This window comes from Notolepis coatsorum (assembly GCF_963971535.1).
Source record: "Notolepis coatsorum genome assembly, chromosome: 1".
Classification (NCBI taxonomy): domain Eukaryota; kingdom Metazoa; phylum Chordata; class Actinopteri; order Aulopiformes; family Paralepididae; genus Notolepis; species Notolepis coatsorum.
This window is the reverse complement of record NC_140165.1, coordinates 89,056,474-89,074,093: the sequence shown is the minus strand read 5'-3', so window position 1 is coordinate 89,074,093 and position 17,620 is coordinate 89,056,474. Positions and strand designations below refer to the sequence as shown.

At 41.4% G+C, this 17,620-nt stretch overlaps 1 protein-coding gene across 1 annotated transcript in view; it reads left to right on the top strand.

Annotated features, from left to right (window-relative positions):
• Positions 1-15,469, top strand: part of LOC311241263 (uncharacterized protein) — a 62,196-nt gene extending 46,727 nt beyond the window's left edge. Inside the window, exon 9 of the mRNA XM_084330027.1 lies at positions 12,908-15,469. The gene's annotated coding sequence lies outside the window, so the exon portion shown is untranslated. The remainder of the gene's footprint in view (positions 1-12,907) is intronic.
• The last annotated feature ends 2,151 nt before the right edge of the window (positions 15,470-17,620 follow it).

The following is a 17,620-nucleotide window of genomic DNA, read 5'->3' as shown; positions in this document are numbered from 1 at the left end:
GGTATTACTCCTAATAAACCCCTTAACCGCATTCCACAAAGTTCTGGGGTCCTGTACCGATCCAGCATTAAACTGCAAGAATTCAATGAGCTTCTCCCTAAATTGTAGGTTAAATTCCTCGTTCTTCAGCAGCGTTGAGTTAAAGCGCCATCTAGGGGCACGAGATGTAATTTTGCTGAGCGAACCCTTAAGGAGGATGTATTTGTGGTCTGACAGTGCAATGGGCTTCAATTCAATGTCAAAGCTATCGAATAGCCTATGGGAGGAAAAAACAATCAATTTTGGAGAGTTTTATGTCTCGCGGAGAAAAAAAGAGTAGTCTTGCGAGGTTGGGTTGAGTAACCGCCACATATCAATAACCCCTATGTCTTTAGACCAGCCACGTAGGGCCGCGGTAGCTTGCTTTTGATTGTGGGTTACAGCATCTCCGGATTTATCAATCAATGGATCCCACATGGCATTGAAATCAGCACCCACTATGAATGAGTACTCAGGTAGTTTCAGCATCGCTGTAGTAAGTGCAGTATAAAAGTGCGCGTCATACACATTAGGGGCGTAAGCAGCTATAAGAGCAATATTCCTGTTGGTGTATTCCATCTTTGCAATAGTGATTCGTCCTTCAGCATCAGACCACACGTCTAACAGTTTAATATTCAACTTCCCTTAGCCACTATGGCTACTCCCCGGGAGTTAGTGCTAAAAGAGGAGGAGCTTATATTATGATAAAATTTGTTTGCAAGTTTAGCACCGTCAGCCTTCAAAAGATGCGTTTCGCTCAGCAAAGCCACATCAACCTCCTGTCTTTTCAACCATGTTAGTACACTTGTGCGTTTATGTTGAATATTAAGCCCCCCTGAATTCCAGATCAAGATGTTTAAATTAGCCATAGTCCAACCAGGTTGCAGTATGACTGAACGTGATTCCCCCGAAGTAGAGCACCACAACATATACACATCCCCACGCTAAGGTCCTGTTGGGCGAGAGCAGACATACAGTAGAGCGAGACAAAAGAAATAAAAAACAAAAATCCCTCCCCCCACCCCCCCATCAAATATCTTGTCAGATGTCGATCAAACATCATTTGGCACTGTGACCGGGTCACAGCAACCAAAACCACATTACGTAACTTAACCATTCTAACCAGAATTGTATATTGTAACGAATTAGGAATAGGGGAACCCCCCATCTCTCAACAGAGAGAATCAATCTATATCTATATAGAGCTCAGTGCATAGAACATTATGCAGACGATAAAGGCACATAAAAACATAGTTCGTCCGAACTGAACTTGATTAAATTGAGGTACTCTTAACACATGTCGAAATAATACCACTGTGGAAATAAACCCCGATCATTACCGTGCTGCTATCGTTGAGGTAGTGCAGCGTCGGTGACGGTCTTGTGTTCTGCTGTGATAAGAGAGTTAAATGCATGCATTGTCCGCAGCGGTAGGATAGACTCGATCTGCCACCCGCATACAGTTCGTTGCAAAGGGGATCAACCTCCTCGGTTGAACGGATCATAAGCACATTCAGTCTGTTTGAGTGAAAATTGTGATCTTCATCCCGCTCGGTTAGAGCCGAATAAAGACAACAAACATACGTAACAAACCTCGCGCCTTTCAATGCATAAGTTCGAGTGCTAGATGATAAAAAAAGGCAAGAGATAAAGAATAAAGAAAAAACTGATAAAGAGTACAGGGCGTCTGAATTACATTCAAATAGTCAGTAATCATGTTTGTGATTGAGACAGTACCGTATAGAGAAGTCAAGTATTACCGTCCTGAAGGATTGAGAAAGCCACGGTCGAACGTGTTTACCATAGTGCTGGCCTGGATAGTTAGCCGGTGTGCTAACAGCTCACGTGCAGTGGAGTCGTTAGCTTGTATGCTAGCAGCCCACGTGTGGAACCAGCTCCACTCCTACAGGGCCGTTAGCTTGGATAGCTAGCATGTTAGCAGGCCACGCGTGAAGCCAGCCTCAGGTACCCGCTCTGGCCCCTCATTGCCCGTCGCTCGGTGTATGCTCCACCGTGGCCGGTCTGTTCCTCTCAGTCGGAATGACTGTTGCTTTTTCGAATGAAGTCCTCCGCCTCGGATGGTGACTTGAATAGGCCGTTGCACGACACCTCTCCCCGTCCCGTCTTCACCTTCAGCGTTGCTGAGAATAGTAGATATACCTCCACGCCCTCTCTCGTGCTAGATCCATGGCGCCGGCGAATGCTTTGCGATGTTTAGCTGTGTAATCGCTAAAGTCAGCTGCGAATCTCAAGGTACGGCCGTTCACCACCGGAGGTTTCAGTCTGGCCTCTCTCAATATATGCTGTCTCGTCTGGAATCTCAGGCAGCAGAATATGAATGTGCGAGGGTTTGCACGCTCGCCCTTCAACTGGGTAGCGGGTCTGAAGATCCTATGCGCTCTTTCGATCTCGGGGCGAGCCAGTTTCGGAAACCATTTTGGTATCATCACCATATTTTATCGGTTCGTCCTCCTCCGTTTCATCCGGTAACTTGTATATTCTAACATTACATCTTCTACCACGGTCCTCCAGATCCGCCGACTTCATCTCACAATCACGTATTTTGTCCTCCAAGTATAATATTCCTGCGACGTTGGTCTCAGCTACCTCCACGACCGCGGACAGACCTCCCTCCGCCATGGCTAATCGTGCGTCTATGGCGGTCACCGTCTCCTGTAGTGCATCTACCCTGCCGGCTAGCTTAGCCATGATGATCTGTTTCCTCACGGAATGTCGACCTGATGAGTTCCTTATCCACGTCGTTCAGGGTTCCCATCTTGTTCTGCGTCTGTTTAGACATAATTCTAACCTCAAGAAATCAAATGGTATAAAAAATAAAACGTAATCAGGTTTAATGTGGTTTGGTTGCCAAGCTCCGTAAAATCAGCCAGCCATGCGCTGCGGATCGGAAACCGGAAGTCGTTAAGCAACATTTTCAAACTTAACTTCTACTTTCAGCCCGGAAATGCATTCTGATAAACTGGATTAAGGATAAGCCTCCATCTATACAAATGTGGTATAGAGAGATCTTCGGTGTGCTACCCCATGAAAGACTCTGCAATGCATAGAGGCAACAACGCTTCCTTTCAGGAGGTGTGGGCCCCACTATTAGACTATTTTCCTGCTGATCCTTCTAGAGGCCCAATGCCCCATTGTATGGACAGACCTAGGATAGAAAAAAATAAATATATGTATGTCTACATGTGAATGGGCTCGAGGCAAGTGCAATACTGTACAGTGCCTGTCTTGGTTTGCCTTCCTTTTTGCTTGTTTTCCTTTTTGTTTTGTTTTTGCTTGCTTATGGTGTGGATGATGGCATAGAGATGAACTGGAGGACCCCCCCCCCCCCCCCCCCTTGTCCCAATGTGTGTTTTTGTAATGCAAGTAACTGTACGTGAAAAATCTATTACATTTTTTTTTTTTTTTTAAAGAACTATAAACTATAAATTAGTTCATTTTTGAAACCATGAACTTTAGTTCAAAATTTTGAATTATGAACTATGAACTGAACTAGTTCATGTAGAAAGTGAACTTTCCCAACACTGCTATTTCCTGTCTGCTGTGCAGGCGTCCCCCAACCGACCTGTAGGAGTCGCTGTCCACAACGTCCAGATTACCACCCATCGACTTCCACTCACTGACTCTGCCAATTGAGCCAGTATGACGGCCGGCCCAAGCCGGAGGCAATGCTGACACCCGGATTCGAGACTGGAGTCTCTTGCATTGGTGACGAGCGCAATCTCCGCTGCGCCACCCAGCCGCAGCTATAGCGCTTTAATTCTGTAATTTATATATTCGGCGAGAAATGCAGCCCGAGCCTTCAGACGCTCGCAAAGTGCCGTGAAACTGAAAAACCCGGACATTTTCATGAATTTATAAACCCCGGACAGGGCGTGAAAAGAGGACATGTCCTCTTTTTATTTTCTATTCCTTCGTTTGGGGAAGCGGGAGGATGGGGAGGTATGTGATGTGTTTGTGTTATTGTGCTCTCTTACATTGTTCATGATGTCCTATTTCACTCTATAAAGTCCGATTATGATGACTCCTAATATCAACCCTATAGGGCAGGGGTGCCCAACCTTTTTTGAACCAAGATCTACTTTTTAATTTGCCACCTAGCCGAGAGCTACCAGCCCAAATTTGACCTACTCTCGGCTGGTATTAGTATTAGTAATACCCATTCAGTGTGCACATGACAGAAAATATTATATGGCATATAGTGTTTTCTGTCATGTGCATATTGAATGGGTATATAATATGATATTTTATATATCATTGTAATGGTGTAGGAATTACAAGAATGACTAGACTAACTTCTCACGTTGGGCATGCAGGCAGCGTGACCCATTTATTTCACACTCTGCATACACACTGACAACACACACTCAATTCAATGGGCATGAGAAAACATGTTTACATTGCAAAAGTTGAATACAATCAAAAAACAATTCCACAAAAAGGTCTGTCAACAGTCACTGATAGTTCTCCTTTATCTATTTTTTTTGTAGAATTAAATTTCAGTCATATATGTCATCCTCACTGTCTTGCTCTGAATTGTCAGCTGTATTTACAATGCAGTGCTCTTTTCCATCAGTGGGTTTTCTTTTGCTTTTTTGACACACTTTTGCAAGGTGATTCTGTGTTTCCCAAATGCTGGGCAATGTTCTCTGCCCCTTGGATGAGAGTTGCCACAGTATTTGCATGTATAATCTGTCTCCAGTTCTGGGTGAATAGCTCCGTCTCCCTTGGTTATGCCTGACTTGTTGCCTAGCAACGGCGTGAACGGCGTCGGTGCATGGGCTCGCTATCTCCATCGCTCTCACTCCCATATCAGCCTGTTCCGCTGCTCGGCACATTTCAACAGCGGTGATTAACGTGAGCCCTTTCTCTCTCAACAGTCTGCGTCTTATGCTCTCGTTTGCAACACCTAGTACAATTTTGTCACGAATCATTTCATCTCTTAGCTGCCTGTACACATGTTGCTGCTTTTTCTCTCAGTCTGGTCACAAAACTGTCTATGGATTCGCCTTCCTCTTGTTGCTCCCGAACACGTACCTTTCATATTATGACGTTCTTCGCCGGTTTGAAGTACTTTTCAAACGTATCCAGTATGACTTTAGCGTCCCCTTGATCCTGTTCGGTGAGATTCAGGTTGTGACTGTAAATGTGCCTGCATTCGCTTCCCATCACACTCTTCAGAGTTGCAGCCTGAATGTTCATGTCCTTCTTGGTTATACCCGTAGCGAGTGCATAGTCCTCATATTCGGCACAGAATATGTCCCAGCTGACGCTCCAGTCGCCTGTGAAGCTCATCGGGGAGGGGGGTGGAATATTAGCCGCCATGCTAGCTGACAATAGCCCAACGTTACTTGTCTCGGCCTCCGTAATGTTGTCTTCAGAACCGGAGTCCGACTGTGACATAGTCAGCTAATATGTATACATGGACGTAAGTTCAACTACTTTTGACACCATGTTTGTGTGGATGTTTCTACGGCATGAATAACGACAGACACAAGTATCAAGTTCAGCGTCTGTAAGCAAAGTGCTTCACATTCCTCTACATCCGGGTATTCATGAAAACAAAAGCAAGCGATTGCCGATCACCTCGATCTAACTAGACCCCGTAACAATGATTTTCCAAAATAATCTCGCGGTCTACTTGAAACCAGCGTGCGATCTACCGTGGGCACCACTGCTATAGGGGATGGTAATATCACTTTAGCCAGCTGGAATGTCCGAGCGTTAAATACTCCCGTTAAATCTAACCAATAAAAGGTAATATGTCTCGGAACATTGGCTTGCAGTTACATTATTGCAAACTAAAGAAATGTGAATTCAAGAAGTTTAAAACGAAGTTTAGTCTATTCAATTGTTTTAGAAGCCTATAGCCAATGTTCGAGACAAACTGCTCTGAAGGTACAGATTAATGATTAGACTTAAGTCAAAAACACACGGCAGGCCAAGGATAATAAACTATCGATTTACGTTTGGGAGTTGTATTTTGATTGTATTTGGAGTATATTTCCTGACTGTAGTGAACTAGGCTAGATGTCTGCCCCACTTCCAGTGATGAAGCTAAGCTAGGCTAACGGTCCAGGTGTTCCTTAAGCTAGGGCTGGGCGATATGGCAAAAAATGATATTGCGATAACGATATCGATAACAATATCATATCACTCGATAAAAAAAAATCAAGTATTAAAAGATTTTTATTTATTTATTTATTTATTTTTTATTAAACAGATGTATGTTTAAAAAAATAAATCTCAATTTGGTCAGTATTGTCATTTGGACAAGCAAAGCCATTACTTTAAGTTGCAGGCAAGAAAGACAAGTCTATCCACTGTCTCTGGTTTTAAAACTGCCCTGTTGCAGGCCACAAAAAAAATCGATATATATATATATATTTTTGATATTTCTTTTCTTCCGATATCGATTATTAAAATATATCGCAATAAGTAAGGGATAGCTACGAGGTCATTGTCGCAAAATAATTGACCGACACGGAGTTTAGAATACCAAGGCGCCTCGCCGAGGTGTTCTAAATGTAGTGAAGGTCAATTATTTTGCGACAATGACCGAGTATAGCTATACATTATCCCGCTTATTACATGGCTAACTTACTAACAATATACCTAATTCATTTTACACCATCGACAAGACGAGATCAAATGCAGACGCAGTTGTTCTGTGGCTCCGTCCGCTGTCAGCCCAAATAAAGTTATTATCGCCGGCAGGTGTGTCTGATTGCAGTGTGTGTCAGTGGGCTTGATTGGTCCAGCTGCGAACAACGGTCATTATTGCTCGGCAGAGGTCCGGTATCGAGTAATAACGGACCTCTGACGAGCGCTATTGACCAATCACAATCAAGCATTTCGGCGAATGTTAAAACGCCATGTAATAATTATCGTTATCGTTATATTGCCCAGCCCTACCCTAAGCCCAATGCATGCAGAGAGAAGAAAAAGGTATGTATCTTCTTGTCTAACTCCAGGGAAGATGTTAAATAAGCTAATTTCCCAAAATGTTGGAGTTTTCCTTTAACACTTTCAGAGCCACCAGGGGGTGCCGTAATTACCCCCTTGAGTGCCCGGCCTTACGAGGCTGATTTAGCGATATTTCATGATTTCCGCGGATCGCTTTCTATATTCTATATTTTAGCTATGTGGAAATGGTTGGGCTCATTTGACAAAAGACGAGTTGCTGTACAATACGCCAAGAGCCGTTTGTTTATACATGCCGTTGTTCGTTCACAATTCCACGCCAAAAAAGGTAAACAATAGCCGAAATCGAAGCGGATTTCCTGGAAGCGGAGTTATGAATGGTTTTCTGCGGGGAGCGCAAATCATATTTTCTCGTCTGAGACACACTATTCCAAGTGCATAATTTCACACACTGTACACACACCACATATTGTTGTTTATCATTCATGAAATGCAACCGATATTATATAGGGATATTGTTATCGATTACGTTGTATGCATATATTTATTTTTACAATTACTGTATATATATTGCCTCAATGTCACACACTTACTGCATACATATCTCAGCATAGCAATACTATATATAGGCATATTCAACGTAAATCAAAATATCTATATAAAAAGCAGCCATTTACCAAAATGTCCATATAAGCTTTACTGCATTTCATAAATCATAAACAATAGGTGGTTGTCGTTATTTGCTCATTTCTATATTGTATAATTGCATATATATATATATATATATATATATATATACAATATAGAAATATCGATATGCAATATAGAAATTAGCAGAAACTACCTAAATTACGATTTGACCCTAACGACTACGACAACTACAACAACTTTTTTGACACCTTTTTTGACAGTATACATACAATATATAACCCATACTCAGCTGTTTGTGATGAATTTACCTGCGTATCACTACCTGTACCCCCCCCCCTTTCCCATGCTGCTATGTTGCCCCAAGGGGATCAATAAAGGAATATCTTATCTTATTTTTGCATTGCATTATAATGTATTCTGTATATTCTAATCTAAGACACACAAGTTATAAAAAAAGCATTCCATTATAATGTATTCTGTATATAATAAACATAAAACATAATTTTTTTTTTTTTTTATATAAACTAGACTTCACTCAGGTGTATTATTGATGCTCTCATTGATACTATGTGTGTGTGTGTGAGTGAGAGATATAGAGAGAGAGAGGGGTGAGATAGATGAGGAAGGGGCAAGAGAGAAAGAGAGCTGGGAGTGTGTGAGAGAGAGAGAGAGGGGTGTGTGATTAATCAGCCCTTGTGTGGGTGAATGTAACATTACAAGTTCCTAACGTTTTCTTTCCCCTATTATTTCATGCACACTTTATTCATTGTTTTAAATTATTATTTTCTTTTAAGTTATTTTGTGCATCACTGTTTTGAATTTGATGCAAATTTGCAATGCATGAGGGTCATCCTTTTGTGTTAAATAGCTGCATAAAGCAAGCATTTGTTGACTCGCATGTTGATAAGAGTATTAAAACTTGTAACTTGAAAAAGATCTGTTTAAGGTAAAAATGTGCGATTAATCGCGAGTTAACTATGGACAATCATGCGATTAATCGAGTTAAATATTTTAATCGGTTGACAGCACTAAAAGAAATACAAGCTAGAAAAAGAATCCAAGATACTGAGATGGATAACACACGACAACAAATTCAAACCAGGGATAGACGACCATGGGTTCAAAAGATGGGAACGGGGGGGGGAGAGGAGATAACAGCAATATGTACAATGATAGAAGGAGGGGAGATGCAGACTCTACAAACATTTTAAGAAAGATTCAGACTAGAGAATAGAGACCACTTTAGATATTTACAGATTAGAGATTACTATAACAAAGAAATAAAACAAGACTGAGACAAAGAACAGAATGGGGTAATTAAGATAATGGTAAAATCATATGAAGGAAGGAAGGGGAGGGTTATATCGGCACTATATCAGGCAATAATGGACAGTAAGGGAATTACAACCTTGTATATAAAAGAAAAGTGGGAGAAAGAGTTAGAAATAGAGATAACAGAGGAGGAATGGTATAACACATGTAAGATACAACAATCAACCACAGGATCAAGGATATGGAGGGAGTTTGGGTGGAAAAACATAATTCGATTATTTATAACACCAGCAATACAGGGCAATTACACACCAGCACAGAAACCATGTTGGAGAAAATGTGGACAGGAAGTAGCGAACCACACACACATATTCTGGGGATGTCAGAAAATAAGAAACTATTGGGAAGAGATAGGAGAGATAATAAATGAAATAGTAGGATATGAAATACCCCGGACAGGTCTAGTACTATACCTATGGAACTTGTCACAGAAAGACATTCAGGGAGAAGACAAATATTTGATTAAGATACTATTAGTAGCAGCCAAGAAAGCACTGACTAAGCTGTGGTACAGGGTAGAAGCACCGATGAAGGAACAATGGACAGAGATAATAGAGGGGATACAGGAAATGGAGAGAATCACACATATGCTGAGGCTGCAAGAGGAGACATTTTATTAAAAATGGGAAAAGTGGGAGGAATATAGGAAGAAAATGAACGACATCACAGAAGGATGAAAAGGAAACAAGAAAATAAATTGAAATGTAAAGATAGAAATGACCAATGAACCCATGTCACACCCTGACTTTTCAGTTATCTTTTTGATATTATAATTTTTTCTTTATTGTTTCTGTCTGTTTAATAGTATTGTAAATTCTGTCTTTGTATTTTGTACCTGTATTTTGACCTGTAAATCAAAAATGAAAATAAAAAATTAAATAAAAAAAAAATAGTCATTACAAAGTATGAATACTGGAAAATCCCCCGATTTGATGGTATTCCCCCTGAAGTTATCCTAGCATTTTGGCCTCTTAACAATTACTTCTCGATATGATACAATTCGCAATTCTTAACACTTTCAGAGCATTTGATTAACCTTGATTTACCCCGTTGAATGCCACCATCCACTTCAATGTTAGCGTTAAAAACGCCTAATCTATGTTTTAAATGATGGCTATGTGTCTAATCGGCCCGTCGCTTATCAATGACTCGTTTGCAGTCAACATTGTCGAAGCAGATTGTTTTTTTTATCGGTTCATTTTCGTTTGATAGCATTTAGAAAAGCCCTCGTTTTCAACGAAAATATAAAGATTCCATGATCAAAGACATTTACTGGAATATTCTAGAATACACAAAAAAGTTGTAATTTTTCGGCTTATTTATTAATCGTTTTCAAATAAACGCTAGATTATCGATAGTATATGTGTACGTATGCACGCTATTGACGCGAGCTGAAAAATCGATTATCTTATTTCCTCATCAGCGCACATGCACACAGACGCATCACACATAGGGCAAACGCTGACATCTCAGCGAATACAACTCTGATTATCCCAAGACTGGTCAAATAGATTCCTTACCTCAGATCAGATGTTCTCCAAAAAGATCATTCCAATTCCTGATCGCCATTCCAAATATCGATCACGCTTATTGGTTGATTATTGGCTGCTGTGAATATATATTCCAGGCTGATTCCCGTCCCGCGAGCAGATCCCTCTTGAGCATACTGCTCGCCAGCACAAGGAGCGAGTTGCCCCCCCCCCCCCCCCCCCCCCCAGAGATCTACAGATCCCAGGTCAGTCTAAGCGACTGACCTGCAGTTACACAGGGATAGACGATAGGGGGCGCTTTTTTCCAATCTGAGCTCCTGTAGGGGCTGGTGTACCAACGGGAGACTCGGTTGATGAAATATGAATTCAGATCGCTAATAAAAGAATCAAACGATATTTGTCGTCATGGGCATTCAACGGGCAGGCTGATAAAACGAGATGTTGTCCGTGGCACTGAAAGGGTTGAGGGCTCCTTCTCTAGGGATGTGAATACTGCAATCATTTCATTACTGCTGAAAAAAGATAAGGACCCATTGGACTGTACACATTACCGCCCCCTATCTTTGTTGAACGGAGATGCCAAACTGTATGCAAAGGTCTTAGCCCGCTGTCTAGAACCCCATATGACCTATTTGGTGCATCATGATTAGACTGGTTTTATGAAAACGCGACTGGCTGCTCATAATATCCGTAATTTACTACATATTATTGAGGCATCCTCAAATATTGCCACTCCACCTGCGGTTTTGCCATTAGATGCAGAAAAAGCATTTGACCGCTTGGAGTGGCAATATCTGTGGAAAGTGTTAAGGCTTATGGGTTTTGGGGAATATTTTATATAATTGATTCAGGTGCTTTACTCCAATCCTACGGCCATGGTTCTTATGGGCAAAACCTGCTCATCACAGTTCTTGGTCAGTAGGGGGAGCCGGCAAGGCTGCGTTCTCTCGCCTTTTGTTGTTCGCCCTATCTTAGGCTGTCCATTTATCGGAGCATCAGGATCCCATTTCTGTACAAAACACAGATCACCATATTTCTTTGTATGCCGATGATATTCTACTGTATGTTGGTAATGTACAATTGACACCATATGGAAAAAGGATTTATCACTAACTAACGTTGAAATTGATTGGCCCAGAGTCTGGACCAACATATCACTTTCATCAAGAAACCCAAACCACCAAATGATACACTATAATTTTACTCTCAGAACGTACTGTACCCCATGCAAACAATTTCAGATGAAAGTTTTTCAATCCCCAAACTGCACCCTCTGCCCCCCAGGGGGCTCCTGGCACTTTTCTCCATATGATTTTAGAGTGTCCAGAAGTATTTAATTTTTGGAATTGTGCATCTTCATGTCTGTCCGACATATTGAATTGCTATGTACCCTGCTCTCCATTAATTCTATTGTTGAATGATTACTCCAAGTTGAAATTATCTCACTGGCTGGCCTAACGGCGGCGAAGAAAATGATTGCTTTGCGTTGGCAGGCCCCACATTCACTGTCGAAGCAGCAGTGGTTACTAGCCTATTTAGATATCATTTATATGGAACGGTCCATTACACGGATACACGGTGCAAAACAGAAATGTTTTACTAATGCTGCTGAAACTATAAAGTTGATACTTTAGCCACTTTTGGCCTGTTGTTGCTCGGGCTGGCAGTAATTTTGGTGTGCAGGGAGGTCCTTGTACCCTCACGCTGCTTGACCTACAGCCCTTGGAGACATTAGGGTGTGTTATTTGTAGGCCGGTGAACGGTGTTCTTCTGGGAGACCTGTGGCTTGTGCTCGCAATCGCTTGTGGTGGGCACGCCTACCACGCTCTTGTGGGAAGTCCTGGTGAGGGGGGGGGGGGTCTTGTTTGTTGCTTGATATGTCCTGTGTCTTATGTGTTGTTTCCTAGGGCTGTCAAGTTTAATCGATTGATAGCCCTAGTTGTTACCTGTTGTGTATATGATTTAATGAAATAATATAAAAATAAAAACAATTTGATCACAAAGAAAATAATTATTAGTGTTCAAATATCTAAACTGACCAATGGATACCAGTGTATTGAGTTTCAGAGTGAATTGGCCTTTTATACGAACGGATGCCAGTGAAAATGACTTCTCTCCACCAGGGAGGACCAACTTGCCATTGACCAGGGCCTTCTAACAAAATTAGTTGGAATGCTAACATGTTCTGTTTACGATATACTGATAACACTGGCCACACAAAAGCTTAAACGCAACAGTTTCAAAATGAATGTGTATCCCTTGTCATGTTTGTAAACATCGGAGTACAAAATAATTGTATGTTGAACTAACCACAAAGCTTATTTTCCATCTCAAAGTAAAGTGCTTAAATTTTGTGGATTTAACAAAACTTTGATTGTACCTTTCTAGTCGTCCCTGTTCATGCTTGATCCTCTATGTTCTCTTAGTTATTTGAGTTTAATCTATTTTCTTCCTCCCTCTTTTCTCCAACACAGATATCTTCCCTGGCCTTCCCTCATCTAACAAACAGAAGAACATTGACAAACCAAGGCAATGGTTTGACCAATGTGGGACAAACGTTACTACACCGTACTGCTGTGACAAGTGTGGAAAGTGCTTCAGAACATCATATGAAATAAAGCGACACCAGCGCGTTCATGGAGAGAAACCATATAAATGTGGCCAGTGTGGAATGAGCTTCATCAGAAAGGATCAATTTCAAACACACCAGCGTATCCATACAGGAGAGAGGCTCTACCACTGTGACCAGTGTGATACGTGCTTTAATGAGTTATCTGGTTTAAAGCAACACCAACGTGTTCATACAGGAGAGAATCCCTATGAATTGAAGCGATACCAGCGTGTTCATACAGGAGTGATACCCTACCACTGTGGCCACTGTGGAAGAAGCTTCAGTACCTTAGAAACATTAAAGAAACACCTCTGTGTTCATACAGGAGATAAACCCTACCACTGTCACCAATGTGGGTTGCATTTCAGCCAGTTAAGTACTTTAAAGCAACATCATTCATCTTATTCACACAGGAGAAAAACCCATCAGACATTTGGCTCACACAATGATGTTCATGAGCCAACTGCAAGTGCTAGCCTTCAACTAACACCTCTGCCATCAAGCACATTATGGACTTAACAATATCACATGTAGTTGGGGTATAAAGACATAATGGCATTCCTCCATGCGTAAATATATCGAGAGGCCACAGAGAAAAAGAGGATTGACTATGGATTAGTTGAGAGGAATTGCTTCTATAGTAATCTTTAAACACACAAACCATTTTGTTGTGTCTTGACTTCCTACAAACATGTGACAACCAAGAGGATAGGAAGGAAGGATGTTTTCCTAGGGCTGTCGGACTGAATTTCAATATTAAAATTTCATTCACATTTTTTTAATTAAATACATTTGAATACCAGACTGCCAGTTGAATGTAAATATTTAATAAATAAATAAAAACATTGGACTTATGATCGAAAGTGTACATAACTATCTTCCCGTCGGTAGGTTAACCGTCGGTAGTGTGATAATAAAGGGTTAACCTTCTGTAGTGTGGCAGTGAAAGGGTTTAACTGAAAGCACGTTCTCGTACACCTGAATTTGCATACAGAAACGCCCCGCCAGCTCATAAGGGAGAGGCTAAGCATTGCACTCCGGTTGTGCTGCTGACTCCTGTGAATTCCCCACATGACGCCATGAGTCTCCAGCATCTCCTATGGTCTGTAAGATGTAGGAGTCAAGTACACCTCCTGGGAAGTGTGAGACCACGTAGAGCAGGTGGTTCTGGGCGTTGCAAATGATTTGATGGAGTGGTATTGTTTTCTGTTGAGATATGGAAATGCATCTGGGGAGGGTGCCTTGATGCGCACATGCCCAAGGTGGACTACCTGGACGTGTGGTGGCACGGTTTGAGCGTCTGGTCCGGCTCCTCAGTGCTCGATCAGCGATATCTTCCAGCAGCAGTAGATATACCATATTGTGTGTGTGTCTGTGCGCTGAGCGCAGCTGCCCAGGAGCGCTCTGTATGCATTAGGGATGCCCCGATCACGTTTTTTGCCACCGATCGTCTATGAGCCATATCGACCGATACCGATAGTTTTTGTTTTTATAAAAATAATAATAATAATTAAATATATAATTATTTTATTTATATATAAAATATATATATTATATAATCATACTTGTAGTTGTATTATCTGCGAGACATCGCCACCACGCAACAAGTCAAAATGCTCGATATCTGCAAACAGCTCCACTGTCTGTGTGTATACTCGAGTAGCCTCCAGCTGCAGCCAGGATTCTCCGGCGCTGCAGCTGGACCTATTGGTATACTCTGCTTTGGTCAAATCACATTCAGCATGCCCTCAGCTAGCCCCTTTCGTGACTGCGATGCAAGCCAGGGGCTCGAATACGCATCGAATCAATGTTATAAGACATTGATATCGGGAGCTATCTGTAGCTACTGCTAGCCGGCTAGATAACGTTAAGACAACGCCTCAGTGAACTATTTAGTTTACTGGGACATTTCATATAAAGTGAGCTAACGGAGGTATCATGCACTCGACTATTGCTGGAGCATTTGTTGATATCAGGAGCTATCAGTAGCTAGCCAGCTAGATACCGTTAGACAATGCCTTATGTATTAAACTAAAAGTGAATAGTTGACTGGGTCATTTTGTTTAAACGGTAGCTAACGTTAGCTCACAGAGGTTCCATGCACTAGACTAGAACAGACTGCCGGAGGCAATAGGAGCCTCTGTTGACACGGAATGCCAAAATAAAGCATTATCGGAATTCACCGATCTCATATTTATACTGAATATCGGCCGATACCGATCGCTGGCCGATCGATCAGGGCATCCCTAGTATGCATCCTCACCAAGCTGCCTGTATCAGGCTGTGCATCATTGCTAATAAACTATAGATTTATATGGAATTTGTTAAACGTATCCTTTGTATCTGTTGTCATTTTTGTGTGTTCAACTTGTGAATGTTTCTCCACTGGCTTACGATGTGCACACTAAGCAATGTAAGAAATTAATAAAACCAAATAAATAACAATAGAGAACAATAGTCTATTCCACTATTTATTTATTTACAGTCATTTGCAGTGTTTGTGTAGTGCTTTTATTTATTTTCGGACATCACAATGCCTCATTGAGTCATGACTATAACGATGTCCGATATTATCGGCATTAAAATGTGATATCTGAAATCTGTTTTAAAAAAAATATATATATATTTTACATTTATTTATTTAACCGTTATTTACCCAGGCAAGCAAGTAAGAACAAATTCTGATTTTATTTATTCTCAAAAGTATGCATAATGTTGTGTTAATTCCACGACAAGATATATGTAAGGGATAATGTATAGCTACGAGGTCATTGTCGCAAAATAATTGACCGACACAGAGTTTAAAATACCGAGCCGCTTCGGCGAGGTGTTTTAAACGTCAGTGAAGGTCAATTATTTTGCGACAATGACCGAGTATAGCTATACATTATCCCGCTTATTACATGGCTAACTTACTAACAATATACCTAATTCATTTTACATCGACTCGCAACACTGGTTCTGGCTGCGTTCTGGCTCCGCTCGTCGCTCCGCCCCCTGTCATCGCCGGCAGCAGAACACCGGCAGTGTCTAATTGCACTGAAACGGTGTGTGTCAGTGGGCTTGATTGCGAACAGCTGCGCACAGCGGTCATTATTGTCCCACAGCGGTCATTATTGAAAAATAATGACCGCTGTCGGGGGGCTATTGACCAATCACAAGCAAGCATTTCGGCGAATGTGAAAACGCCATGTAATAAGTAATGTTAATTACCTGAAATTATTCCGTTTTTGGGGGGGGGAACCCCTGCATATATCGGTATCGGAAATTAAGAGTTGGACAATATCGGTATCGGTAAAAAAGCCAATATCGAACATCCCTGTAATTGTTAATTCCGAGGATGTCTAGAATCTACGTGAATGCAATCACCATGATTTCTCCCAAATGTGCCTGTAATACAGGCCAATAAATGGGTGTTACAAAGCACAGCCCAGTGCCTAATGATAGTTTCCTATTGGTACTACCTATAGTCGCAAATACAACACACAATTGTAACCATTTCACGCCTGCTTTGATGTGGTAATAAAGTGTAAATTATCATTTATATTCATATTTCATTCAAATGTATGTCATTTCAGCATTCATATTGGAGGGGAAAGAATAACTCCAACCCACACATCAGACCAGAACAAAACATGTAAACCAAGAGCGGCTCTTTTGCCTGGACGTTGCTGTTTGACGATATTACGAGATTCCTTATCGCAAAACCTCTTTTGGGCAGACAGCTCTTTCTGTACAGGGTCAACATGTGGAATTCATTAGCAACACAACTCAAAACTGACAGTTTTGTAACCACTTTCAATATAAATTGGAACCGTTTTTGAAGAGCAACCAGTCATCCCGTCATCACAGGTGAACGAAGGTTATCCTATAACCTGAAATTGATTGATTGATTGAAAACTTTATTAACAGATTGCAGAATGGGTACAATACAGTACAGCTCAATACACAATTGTTAAGGGGATGCAGACCAGAGAAAGACTTTCGTCTTGTTTACATCAGGGTCCCCCATTTTCAATTCATCAGGACATATATGACATACATGACATACAGATATTCAGTACTGCTACATCTATACATTTATGACATACCAGATTTGCAAATACACTACTGTTTGTGATACAGAAGGAGTCAAGAAAAGGGAGTATATACATTTGACGTAGAAACTGTACATTGGAGGAGGTTGGGGGGGGTTGGGTACATTGGGATATTGTCAACCATACTGGGTAATTTACATTGGAGGTGGTTGGGGGGGGGGGGGGGGTGGGAGAAACACTGTATAAACAAGCAAAACTGTACATTGAGGGGGGGGGGGGGAGACACTGTACAAACAAGCAAAATTGTACATTGGACTATTGACAAAACCATACTAGGTAAATGACTGTACATTGGAGGGGGTTGGGTTAGGACATTTACAGGGGCCAGTTTTGAATTGCAGTCTCCCGTAGGTGTCCCTTGAGAGTGGTTTTGAAAGTGGGTAGTGATCCACATTCCTTTACAGCTTTGGGTAGGGCGTTCCACATTGATGTGGCATAATTGCGAAACGTGTTTAGTCCCTTATTTGAGCCGAATCTGG